At 39.9% G+C, this 12,179-nt stretch overlaps 1 pseudogene; it reads left to right on the forward strand.

Annotated features, from left to right (window-relative positions):
- Positions 1-1,787: 1,787 nt before the first annotated feature.
- The window catches only part of LOC119339319, a 28,779-nt pseudogene continuing 18,387 nt past the window's right edge, over positions 1,788-12,179 (forward strand).

Genomic DNA, 12,179 nt, shown 5'->3' on the forward strand with positions numbered 1-12,179 from the left:
GCTGAGGGCTGGGGCTTCTCGCTTCGGTGGGGATTCTTTTCTTTTCTTTTATTTCTTTTCTATATCTATATCTATACTACTATATAGGGTATGAGTTTTAAATGTTTAGATCTCAAAACCAAAAAAGCAATGTGAGCCGTTGATGGAGTCAATCAGAGGGCTGAAAATTGTGAGGTTCGCAGCTACAGTTCGAGCTACAGTACCGGTGAACGTAACACTGATTTCTAGAACCATTACTATATACCAATGTAGGAAAAGTTCACTTGCCTAAGGTTATCCATTCATGCATGTAACTGGTCAAGGTACACACACTGGCAGAGCGTCCGCAACGCGTGCACTAATCACCTCAGGGAGAAGTTGGAAATTTTCAAGAAGTTGCAAAGTAAGCTGAGTGTAGTATGAGATACTAATACTAAGCATGTAAAGCTTTATATACAGGACTGAACCCCTTTTATCAGGCAACATATATACAAAACAGAATGGCTACAATAATGAACTCGAGCAAGCTTTACATACGAGGGTACCGTGTTTGCAGGGGCGGAGCCCAATGGGCCAACCCTGTAGCACAGGCTACAGGGTCCAATTTCATTTTACGTACTAAATATCAGGTATTTAGATCGGGGCAACTGGGTGGGCTGAAAAGTGTGCTACAGGGCCCAGCATACCAGGCGCACCAGGCCTGCTTTGGTTCGATTCCAGCAGCCCATCAAGCACATGAACGATCCATCTGGTGTCCCCTATAGCGAACAAAACAATTGATCTGACTAAAACAACCACGTCTCCTCATCGAGCGGTCGACTTGTGCGGCGGCCGGCGGCGATCGATCCATTCGCAGATTGAGAACTTGTGCAGCGGCGGCCGGCGAACCAAGAGGCAAAATCTAGCTAATTCTTCTAGTCTTCTACTGTGTAGTACGGTAGTCTGTACTCTATAGGCTGTAGCTAATCTTTCTACAGATTTAAAGATTGGACATGTTCCCTAGTCCTGACGAATTGACGATTTGTGGCAGCCGGCAGCACGGATCCGTTCTTGTTTTCTTGGTTGATCTGATCATCCGAACGTCCGCACAGCTACGGCAGCGGCACCGGTGGCGTCGTAATTTTCTCTTCTTCTCTTACAATATGAGTAGCAATGTGCTTTTCATTTTTTTTCTAGATTACGGTCCGTATTATATGTATGAAATTGTTGCGAGTAGATTAAATCTTATTTAAATATATTTAAATGTATCATGTATGTGTTTTGGCAAAACGTCGGGCAATAGCTACTGTTTAACTTGTAATTATGTATACTTCATTGGATTCAAACTTTTAGATATCTAATTTGTAATTTATTTGTTAAATGCAAATAACATGGATAAGTTTCTTCTCAAAAGAAAGGCGACATCACAAGTTACTCCAGAAGACATAAATTGGGAGGAGGAGATTCAATATGACCCAGGCAAGAGGAAACTGATAGAACATTATCATCCAAATTTGAAAGATCTGGTAAGAAGAAAATACTTGCTTAATGGACCTTGTCAGCCAAAGGATGTTGATTTTCCATATTCAAGTTTTGGGGCTAAGAGGAGAAGATTCAATCATGAATGGTATAAAGATCATGAAAGTTGACTTGAATACAGCAAAGAGAAGAAAAGGGCATATTGCTTTTGTTGTTTTTTATTTAGGGATCGCAGCCACAAGAAAGAAGCTGGGTATGAGGCATTTGTTCTGAATGGCTGGGATACTTGGAGCATTCCAACAAGACTAAAAGATCATGTTGGTGAGCCAGGTAGCGTCCATGATCAAGCAATGAAAAAATGTACTGCTTTACTAAAAAGAGATCAACACATTGATGTTGCTATGCAAGTTAACAGTGAAGCTTCGAAGGTTGCATATTTTACTCGACTAAATGCATCAATTGACACAGCTAGGCTACTGTTGAAGCAAGGGTTGCCTTTCCGCGGCCATGATGAGTCAAAGAACTCGCATAATAAAGGGAATTTCTTGGAAGTTCGTGACTTCTTAGCTGAGCATGATCCAGTTGTTGGCAAGGCTATGGGAAAAGATGCTGCACAAAATGCTCTTATGGTTGCTCCTCAAGTCCAGAAAGATATTTCTGAAGGTTTTGCGCATGTGATAGTCCAATCTATTCTCAAAGAAGTTCACAATAATGTGTTTTGCTTGCTTGTCGATGAGTCTAGAGATGTCTCTTGCAAAGAACAAATGGATGTGGCCTTGAGGTATGTTGATAGTTCTGGAGATTCTAAAGAAAGCTTTGTTGGTCTTGTTCATGTGAAAGAAACAACTTCTTCCTACCTCAAGAGTTCAATTGATTCTCTTTTTGCAAAATATAAGCTGAGCTACAATCAAGTTAGAGGACAAGGATATGACGGTGCTAGTAACATGCGAGGTGAGTTCAATGGTCTCAAATTATTGATCATGAGAGAAAGTAGCACAGCTTATTATGTTCATTGCTTTGCTCACCAACTTCAGTTAGTTGTTGTGGCTATTGTAAGAAAGCATAAAGGAGTTAGTAATTTTTTCAGTATGATTTCTACCTTGTTAAATGTTGTGGGTGGTTCTTCCAAGCGAAGGGACATGATTAGAGATATAAATCTTGAAGAAATGAGTAGGGCTTTAGGGTGTGGGCAGCTTACAACGGGAACAGGTTTAAATCAAGAGCAATGCCTTCAAAGACCCGGAGACACTCATTGGGGTTCACATGCTAAAACACTTAAGAGTTTGGTTGCCATGTTCAGGTCAGTTATTAAAGTTCTTGAATTTGTTGAAGAAGAAGACACCGACAGAACAAATAGAGACCAAGCAATTGGTCTTCTAATGTACTTTCAATCTTTTGATTTTGTCTTCTATTTGCATCTCATGTTGACAATCCTCACTACTACCAACACATTGTCATTAGCATTGCAGCGGAAGGATCAAGACATAGTGAATGCCATGAAATGTGTCAAGTCAACTAGAACAGTTTTGAATGAACTTAGAGAAAATGGATGGGACTCTTTGGTAGGTGAAGTTCATGTGTTTTGTGAGAAACATGATATTATAGAATTTGACATGGAAGAAGCATATGTGAATCCAAAAAAGAGAAGGCAGATAACTGGAATTACCAACAAACATCACTATCAAGTTGATTGCTTCAATGATGTTTTTGATTGGCTAGTTCAAGAGCTTGACAATAGGTTTTCAGTGAGACATCCTCTAACTTGCTTGTTTGGTCAGCAGCTTTGAGTCCAAGAGACTCATTTCGTGATTTCAATTTGGAGAATCTTATGAGTTTGGCTAACTTATACCCTTAGGATTTTGATTCCGGGGATTTGAGGGATCTTGATAAGGATCTACGGCTCTATATTGCTGACGTGCGCACAGATGATAGCTTTTCCAACATAGCAACAATCACCGAGCTTTCAAAAAAAATGGTGCAGGCGAGGAGGCATATTATGTACCCTTTGTTTTATCGGTTGTTGAAACTAGTAATTGTGTTGCCTATTGCTACTGCTACAGTGTTTCTCAGCAATGAAATTGGTCAAAACTTGCTTGCGCAATCGCCTCAATGATGACAGCTTGAGTGATGATGTTATTTGTTATGTGGAGAAGGAAGAAATGAAAAAGGTCACCAATGATCAAGTGGTTGAGTATTTCATGGCTCGAAGCAAGAGAATGTACTAAAGGTAATTTATAACATTTTAGCAAATATAAGTACTTTGATTTAGGCATTTTATTATATTCTACTCAAAATTTTAATTCTAGTTTTTTATTGTAGGTTAATAACCCTTTGGGTCCGATGATGTGTTTTCGAATTTCAGAGTGCAAGACATCTTTTTCAAGTAATTTTTTTGTTTGATTTGGCATTATATTAAACAGTTTGAGTGTTGCATTTTTTTAACTTTTTACAATTTGACTTCTATTATGTTCGGTAATGCGTGTTACAAGCAATGAAACACACCTTTATTTAATGCATCGGTTGCTGCAAAATTTATGCCATGGTTAAGTAGTGCATTAGGGTAAGATTAGCTCCAGATCCGCCCCTGGATGTTTGAAGGAAGCAAGCAGTGTATCCATGATTCAACTTTGCACACATACTTAAATGACGTGCAAAGCACGTACAGTTTACTAGTATGTAGATGGTTGGGCTGGGCTTCGCTTCGGTGGGGTTTCTCTAGGTTTTTTTATCTATTTCTTTTCTGTAGATGATTGGTGGCGAATCCAAAGGGCTGTTAGAGTGCAATTTACAAATGGACGCCTGAAGCAATCCAACCTGGACCGTCCCATTCTAACTTTTTCTTTCTGCAGAAACGTTAAAATGTGTGAGAACTGATATTCGAACCCGCGCGCATCACCCTTCCAATGCTCTAAGTTAACTAGTAGAATGCCCGTGCGTTGCTACGGGCTACCGTGCATATAAATAAATCAAACAAATGATTAAGATCGTTTCCAAGGTCGAGACAACAAATCAAGCGTATATGTGGGGAGAAATGTGGTTTTGCGGACTATCCGCCATATTATCTCAAACACACGCTCCCAACACAAAAGCCCGCCCCATGATGCATTGTTCCCTTTTTCTAACGGGCCGTTACTTTCCCGCTCGGTTTTTCACCGTAACGGGACATTTTTCGCCGGAGCTCTCTCCTTTAAAACTGGATGATGCCCACCTTACTTTTGTCATGGTGCCCTCCTTCACACCGTACTTCCCCACATAAACTTCCTTTGATGTCCTCAGCTAATTCAGCCATCTCCTTTAAAGCTTCCTTTGATGTCCTAAGCTAATTCAGTCTCCACTATATGCATTGTTATTATAATACATCTCCAAATATTAATACTACATGAAAGATATTTATTAGAGATAAACGATCAATAAAGCAGGACTGGAATTTAAAATTTCCATCCCTAAAAAGTAATCATTGTATCAAAGATATTTATTGATCCTAACGATCAATAAAGCATGACTTTAAATTTTCCTTTTCCCCAAGTAAGAACATAAAAATTTCCTAGAGAAGGGTATATACAATTTTTACTAAACTGAATGTTTTCCACCTCTTTTTATGCACCCTTCATCCAGTCCTTTTGCTAATGCGTCTCCCAGATGCAGAGGCCGGGGGTCATCCTCCTTTAAAAAAAATCTCCTACACATTCTTTAAAGAGTAGTACACCGTGGCAAAATAATGCAATACCTAGAGTTCAACTTATCAATGTTCGCACATACGTACTTGCTTAGTCTTCTGCTCCTCTGTCAGCATTTGTCAGTCTTCATCCAATTTATGCCTGCATGAACAACCAACTTTAGTTAAGAGCATTGCACGGTAGGCACATTAGTAGCGCTAGTGCAGAACCGGGATTTAGCACCGGTCCGTAAGGGCCTTTAGTGTCGGTTCTCCAACTGGCACTAATGGATGGGGACCACCCCCTTTTAGTACCGGTTTGGCACGAACCGCCACTAAAGTGCCACCACGTGGCACGAGCCAGGGCCGTGTGCGGGGAGACCTTTAGTACCGGTTGGTAACACCAACCGGTACTAAATGTTTGGGGGGTTTTGGTTTTATTTTTTATTTTTCCTTTAGTTTTGTGTTTTCAATTTAATTTAGAGATTGTTTTTACATTATAATGAGTTGTTAAATCATTAGGTGAAAGTACCATAGGTTAATTTCAACTGGATGCATGCATGGATCTTAACTAAGTGATCAAAGTATATATGCCATATCCATATTACTTGATCACTTATATTAGGTGAGCAAGTAGTATGGATATGGCATATACTTGATCACTTAGCTAGCTAGGATCCACCCAGTTGAAACTAATCTGCGGTTTCTTTCATAAATGATATAATAACTCCCCATCATCATATTAATATAAAAACTATTGCATCATATATCATCACCAACAAGTTAACGGTATACTAGCTAGCTAAAAATCATTATAGTCGTCATTACCACTATTTAATCATCACAGTCATTACCGCCATATAATCACCACCAATACTAGCTTAAAGAATAAACATTCACTTATACCAGAAGGAAAGATATCATCGAGTTCAACATGGTCATGATTATAAGCGTTCATATATAAGACCACAAAAGCAAATCACTTTTTGAGATTAAGTTCAGGACGAAGAACACGGACATGAGAGGACAAGTACTAAGAGCATGCTAATCACTCTTGTTGCTCTCTCTCGGGTAAAATAGCATAGAACATGTATAGCTCTCCTGATTCATCATATTGGAGCATGCAGATGAACATGTCTCCTAATTGTGGGTTGCGCTTCTGATTGCTGCCCCCTAGTACTTCTCTGCGATCGTGGACAATTTTGCTCCAGTCTTTCACTATTAAGCATTCCTCGCTATTAGAAATCCCGAATGCACTAAAGTGCATTGTAGGATGTCTTGGTCGTAAGCTAACCATTCTCATCCGACCTTTAGTCTCGATCCATTGAGGCACAACATTCATCGGGAGTCCCTGTTGAAGAACATCGTATAGTAACTTACTTAGCAATGAAGTTTAGCTTCAAAAATAATATATGCAAAAGATGCACTGAGGAAAAATAGTAAAAATCTTACCATCTTTCCTAAATAGATGTGACCGTAGTTCAATACGATCACTATTGGTCGCACGTTTTGAGTACTAAGATTTTCAAATTTAGGAAAATAATTTCTCTTGACAGCATCAAGATCCTCAAGCCATGAAACATAATGACTTATCACCTTGCAGTTTAGTCAGCCCCGGGACAGTGGACGATCATGTCTACCAAGCGCTGGACATTTTGCTTGAATGGAAATAAGCTGTCAGTAGAAATTAGTTGTCAACTATTTTTGAAAAAAAATATCGAAGACATAAATATGGTTGAGAAACTCACATAATGGTAGAACTGGAGGCGTGTGCACATCGACCCAAATGTCTCTATTACCTTCAATATCATCTTCCGGACGAATATCAAAGGTGATAAACATATCAGGCTCAAATGCATAAGCCTTGCATAGTGTTTGCCAAGTTTTGCATTCAAAATGGGTGTAGGTGTCTTGATTGTATAATTTGATGTTGAAGATATAACCATACTCGGTCTTCAAGTAAACTCTATTTACCTCCATAGTTTTGTTAGAACCAAAATCTATTTTATCCAAGACAAAAATTCTTGGATGGCAGGGGATACGCTAGTAGAATAGTGAAAATTTAAAATAATAAGTTGAAGCAAATGAAGCATGTACAAGTCATGCTTAATTATGAAAAAAGACTTGTCGTTGTGACTTACTGTATCCACTTCGAAGGTCTCATCCAGCTTGATGCTGAAGCGCCTATTGTCAACAAGGAATTTTTTGTCGCACAGGCCGCGTTGGTCTTCGCAGTTTTCGCACATAATGAAATCGTTTTCATTGTCAGACGATATTTCCTATGTTCATAGGTGAAACATTAAACACTTATTAGTTATACTAATTCAACTAATTAAACTAGTTTTATTAATTCAACTAGCTAGTTCAACTAATTAATTCAACTAAGCACTTACTAAAAATATATCTAAATAAAGGTGCTCCTAATTCAACTAACTAGTTCAACTAATTCAACTAAACTAGTTCTATTAATATTCTTACTAAAAATAAAGTAGCTAGTTCTATATACTAAAATTTTAATTAGATGATCAAATATCATATACCTAAATTTAATATATATCTAATTTATCTAACATTAATATAAATTCATCTATAATTAAAAGTATAAAAAATAACTTATCTAACATTATCTAATTCATATATAATCTAACATTTTGGCATTAAACATTTGTGTGTGTGTGTGTGTGTGCGTGTGTGCATGTGCACAGAGGCCGCCGGCGAGCAGCAGGGGCCGGCCGGGACGCGCGGTCGATCGATCTTATAGCGGGGGGACGACCGGCGATGCGAGGTGACAGGGACGGGCCGGGGCGCCGACGGGACGCGCGCGACGGGGGCGGCGACGACGGTGACGGGGCCGGTGACGTGGGCGGCGCGGGGACGGGCGCGACGAACAGATGAAGATGATAACTGAAATTTTCGTAAGTGTTGCTTATATAGGGGAGGCCTTTAGTACAACCAGTACTAAAGGTCAAATTTGGCCAGGGCAAGCGGCGGGAAGCGACCCCTTTTAGTACCGGTTCGTGGATCCACCCGGTACTAAAGACCCGCCCTTTAGTACCGCTCGGAGCCATGAACTGGTACTAAAAGGGGTGCGCTCCCGTTCCGTGATGCACAATGTTTAGTCCCACCTTGCCGAGCGAAGGGCAGCCACACTGATTTATAAACCCAGCCGTGGCTGCTCCTTCGAGCTCCGACTTAATGCAGGCCTCTGGGCCTAACTTTGTCGCACTGCCCTGTGAGCCTGCTGGGCCTGCATAAGCACGCCCAAGGCCGAGCAGGCCTACTGGGCAGCGCGGAAATAAATTTTTTCATATAGTTTTTTCTTTTGTGGTTTATATATTTTCTTCTATTTATTTTTGAGTAGTTTTTTTGCTGTATTTAGAGTTTTTTATGTTTAATATTAGTGTGGTTTATCATTACATTCAAATTTGTAGTGATTTTTCAGTTCATTTTGTAGTGCTTTTCAATTTCAGGTCATTTAGCTCTCAAAACAAATCAGTAAATGCATCGAAAATAGCAAATTATGTCAAAAAGGTTGAAAGTTCATGACGTGGATTTGAATTGTGCATCTGAACACAAAAAAAGTCTGGAGTTGTAATTAGTTATTAAAATATTGAATAGCCGGTGTAACAGATGAGTTTTCGTTCGAAACTCTGATACTTCGAAAGAGATTGTCCAGTTTCTACACGAAGTGCATCCAGTTTTTGCCGTAATCCTCTCTATTTTTTTTGCACATTCTATGCGGGTGAAATGATGATATCTTGCCAAGTTTCAACCTTTTCAGAGTTTATTTTGTAGTGCTTTTCAATTTCACGGTCATTTAGCTCTCAAAACAAATCAGTAAATGCATCAAAAATAGCAAATTATGTCAGAAAGGGTTGAAAATTGATGACGTGGATTTGATTTGTGCATCTAAACGCAAAAAAGTCCGGAATTGTAATAATTTATTAAAATATTGAATATCCGGTGTAACAGATGAGTTTTCGTCCGAAACTCTGATACTTCGAAAGAGATTGTCCAGTTTGTACACGAAGTGCATCCAGTTTTTGCCTTAACCCTCTCTATTTTTTTGCACATGCTATGCGGGTGAAATGATGATACCTTACCAAGTTTCAATCTTTTTAGAGTTTATTTTGTAGTGCTTTTCAATTTCACGGTCATTTAACTCTCAAAACAAATCAGTAAATGCATCAAAAATAGCAAATTATGTCAGAAAGGGTTAAAAGTTGATGACGTGGATTTGAATTGTGTACATCTAAACGCAAAAAAAGTCCGGAGTTATATTAAGTCTGGATTTGTTGATGACATGATGTGACCCCGTCCTCGGCATTACTACTACAAGATGAACCTTGCTAGTCCTGATCAAAGGACAAGTTATATCGAATGTCCTGCTATCCATTATTTCTATTATGTTATTGCTAACATGTTGTAGGCACGTGTAGAAGTTCTAAAATTTAATGAAGGGAGCATATTTATACTCACAAAAGCTACAAACCATAGCTCCAGCGATACGCCAAACTTAGGTGCATTTCTTCTACTTTGCCTAAGTCGCCAAGCCAACAAAACTCGCGATGCCATCACTTGCGGAGGAGTCATCGCCGTCTTGGCCAACATAATAGGCCTCAACATAAGCAGCTTTCGTCCTTTGGACGTACCCGTTACATTAATATGCCAGTTCTCCGTTACTCGTTCTGGTAGACCCTATATCATATTCATAGATTGGGACTTTTACCGACAAATGTGGGACATTTACTAACAGTTGTGCGAGAGATGCAAATTATGTAGCCCATGAGCTAGCTAGATTAGCTTTTTTTCTACCATTGATGTCTGGATGGACAAAGCTCCTACTTCCATCACTCCTCTCATAATCTCATTGTAAAGGAGGTAACACTTATCACCAGGAGGTTCTAGTGTTAAAAAAGGGCCACCTTTTTGTTTGCGAACATAAAGATCATTTGCTCCAGTTATTTTTGAGTCGGCATAACGCGTACTTGGCCTCTTCATTCCCTCGGCCGGGCCGATTTTGTTGGTCGAAGTATTTCCGGTGACAGGACATCGCGCGGTCCATCGCCGCTAAGAGGACATCCTATTCGGCGCGCTACGCGGGAGGAGACGCAACACGCACCCCTCGCTCCCCTTGCGCGCTCGTTTGGGCCAGCCCATTTGCAGGGCCCTCTATTTATTTAATTTCAAGTTTTTTCATTTTGTTTTCTCTTTTATGTTTTTTCCTATTCCAAATAATTTTGTATTAAAAAAAGTTTTGACATTGTTTTTTGGAAAATGTGCATTTGAAAAATAAATGTTCAAGAAATCATAAAATGTTTGCGGATTCAATAAAAGTTCAAGATTTTACAAAAAAAGATCGCATGTTCAAAAAATGTGCACGGTTTTGAAAAAGCAGTTCATGAATCATTTATTTTTCATGAGTTTGAGAAAAATATTCGTGAACTAAAAACATGTTAAGAAATTGAACAAATGGTCACAAATTAAACAATTGTCCAAGAACTATAAAAAAGTTCATCGATCCAAAAAATGTTTGCTAATAATATGTTCACAGGTTCAAAAAGTTCATCGATCCAAAAAATGTTCACAGGTTCAAAAAATATGTTCGCTTTCTCAAAAAATGTTTGCGTATTTGGGAAAAAATGTTCGTCAATTCAAAAAATGATCTCAAATTTGTAAAAAAAATACGATTTCTAATTTTTTTTCACGATTGGAGAAAATATGTAAATTTGAAATATGGCCACAAAAATAAATAAAAAATAACATTAAATAAACGAAATATAAATAAGAGAAAACATACAGAAAAAAGAAAAAAGAAACAAGAAAAATAAAGGAAAAACAATTGAAAAACGGAAAAACCGGTTCTCAAACCTCCCAAAACCGGCGGGGAGGTAATCCCGAAATGTGTAGGCCGAGAAAGGAGCGGACGCTCTAGGGGGGTACGGGCCAGCTCGCAAAAACGTTACACATACGGCCTTTTACGGGGCTGCCACAGAGATTGACAGAACGTCCCACTACTGACACTTGAAAATGCTGTTTTGTAGGTCTCGTCGCTTTGGTGAATCACTTGAGCCTGAGACATTTTCGGTGCCATGGATGACTGCTTCCAAGCCTTCCATAAATCCTTTTCACCCTCCCCCACCCCCTCTCTGATTTTTCACCCGTGTGGGGCCCTGCCCAAACTCTTCATCCAATTAAAGCCTGCCATTTCACAAATCACCCCGTAATCTGAAGTAACTCTCGAACGTCTAGCAAAGCTGGGCCAACTCGCTATTAGGGCATCTCAATGGTTGTAAGATAATTGTTGGTAGACTTTGCCACATAGGATTTTTGATGATGTGTCATGCAATAAATGAGAAAAGAAAGGAAGGTTGTATGTACATCAACCAACACCCATTGCACAAGCTCCAATGTAGAATGAGAGAGCACTTTATTTATTATCTCATATCCTATTGGGCAAACTAAATACAAACCATTGAAGATGTTGTATGTTAATGTATTGGTTGATAACATGGCATATTTTTCCAACAAAATTAACATACAAACTGTTGGAGATGCCCTTAGGGCGGTGATGCCCCAGCCGTCACGTAGATTGGGGTGAAACCACCGAGTTGATTGATTAACGCCCAATGGAGGCTGCAGTAGCATCTATCAAAGTGGACCCTTCTCTATCCTTTCTTTACCCAGTTCCTCTCATCTTTTTGCTAGTTTTACCTTTTTCCTGACGAAGCAGACAGCTCTTCTACAGGATGCACCTGCCACCTGCTGGGCTGCATCTTTGAATCCATCTCGCATCCGAGCCTACGTGGACACGTGAGGCAGCGGTCCATGTTGGAGCGATGGCCATGCCCTTAGAAGACCTACATGCCAAATAGGAGTGGCCTGCCGCTAGACCGCGGTCCACTCTCCGTCTCCTTCTGTCCTGTGCCACCCCCCGTGTGCTGCTCCCAATGTTTTCGCCGCTCCATTCCACGCACCTCCACCCTTCCGCTTCCGCGCCCCCACCCCGCCACCGCCACGCCCACGCCCACGCCGCGTAATCAATCAATCAATCGATCAAATCGACGAGCAGCCGCCCGCCGCCTCC

Source organism: Triticum dicoccoides, chromosome 7B (genome assembly GCF_002162155.2).
Source record: "Triticum dicoccoides isolate Atlit2015 ecotype Zavitan chromosome 7B, WEW_v2.0, whole genome shotgun sequence".
In the NCBI taxonomy this organism is placed as follows: Eukaryota; Viridiplantae; Streptophyta; class Magnoliopsida; order Poales; family Poaceae; genus Triticum; species Triticum dicoccoides.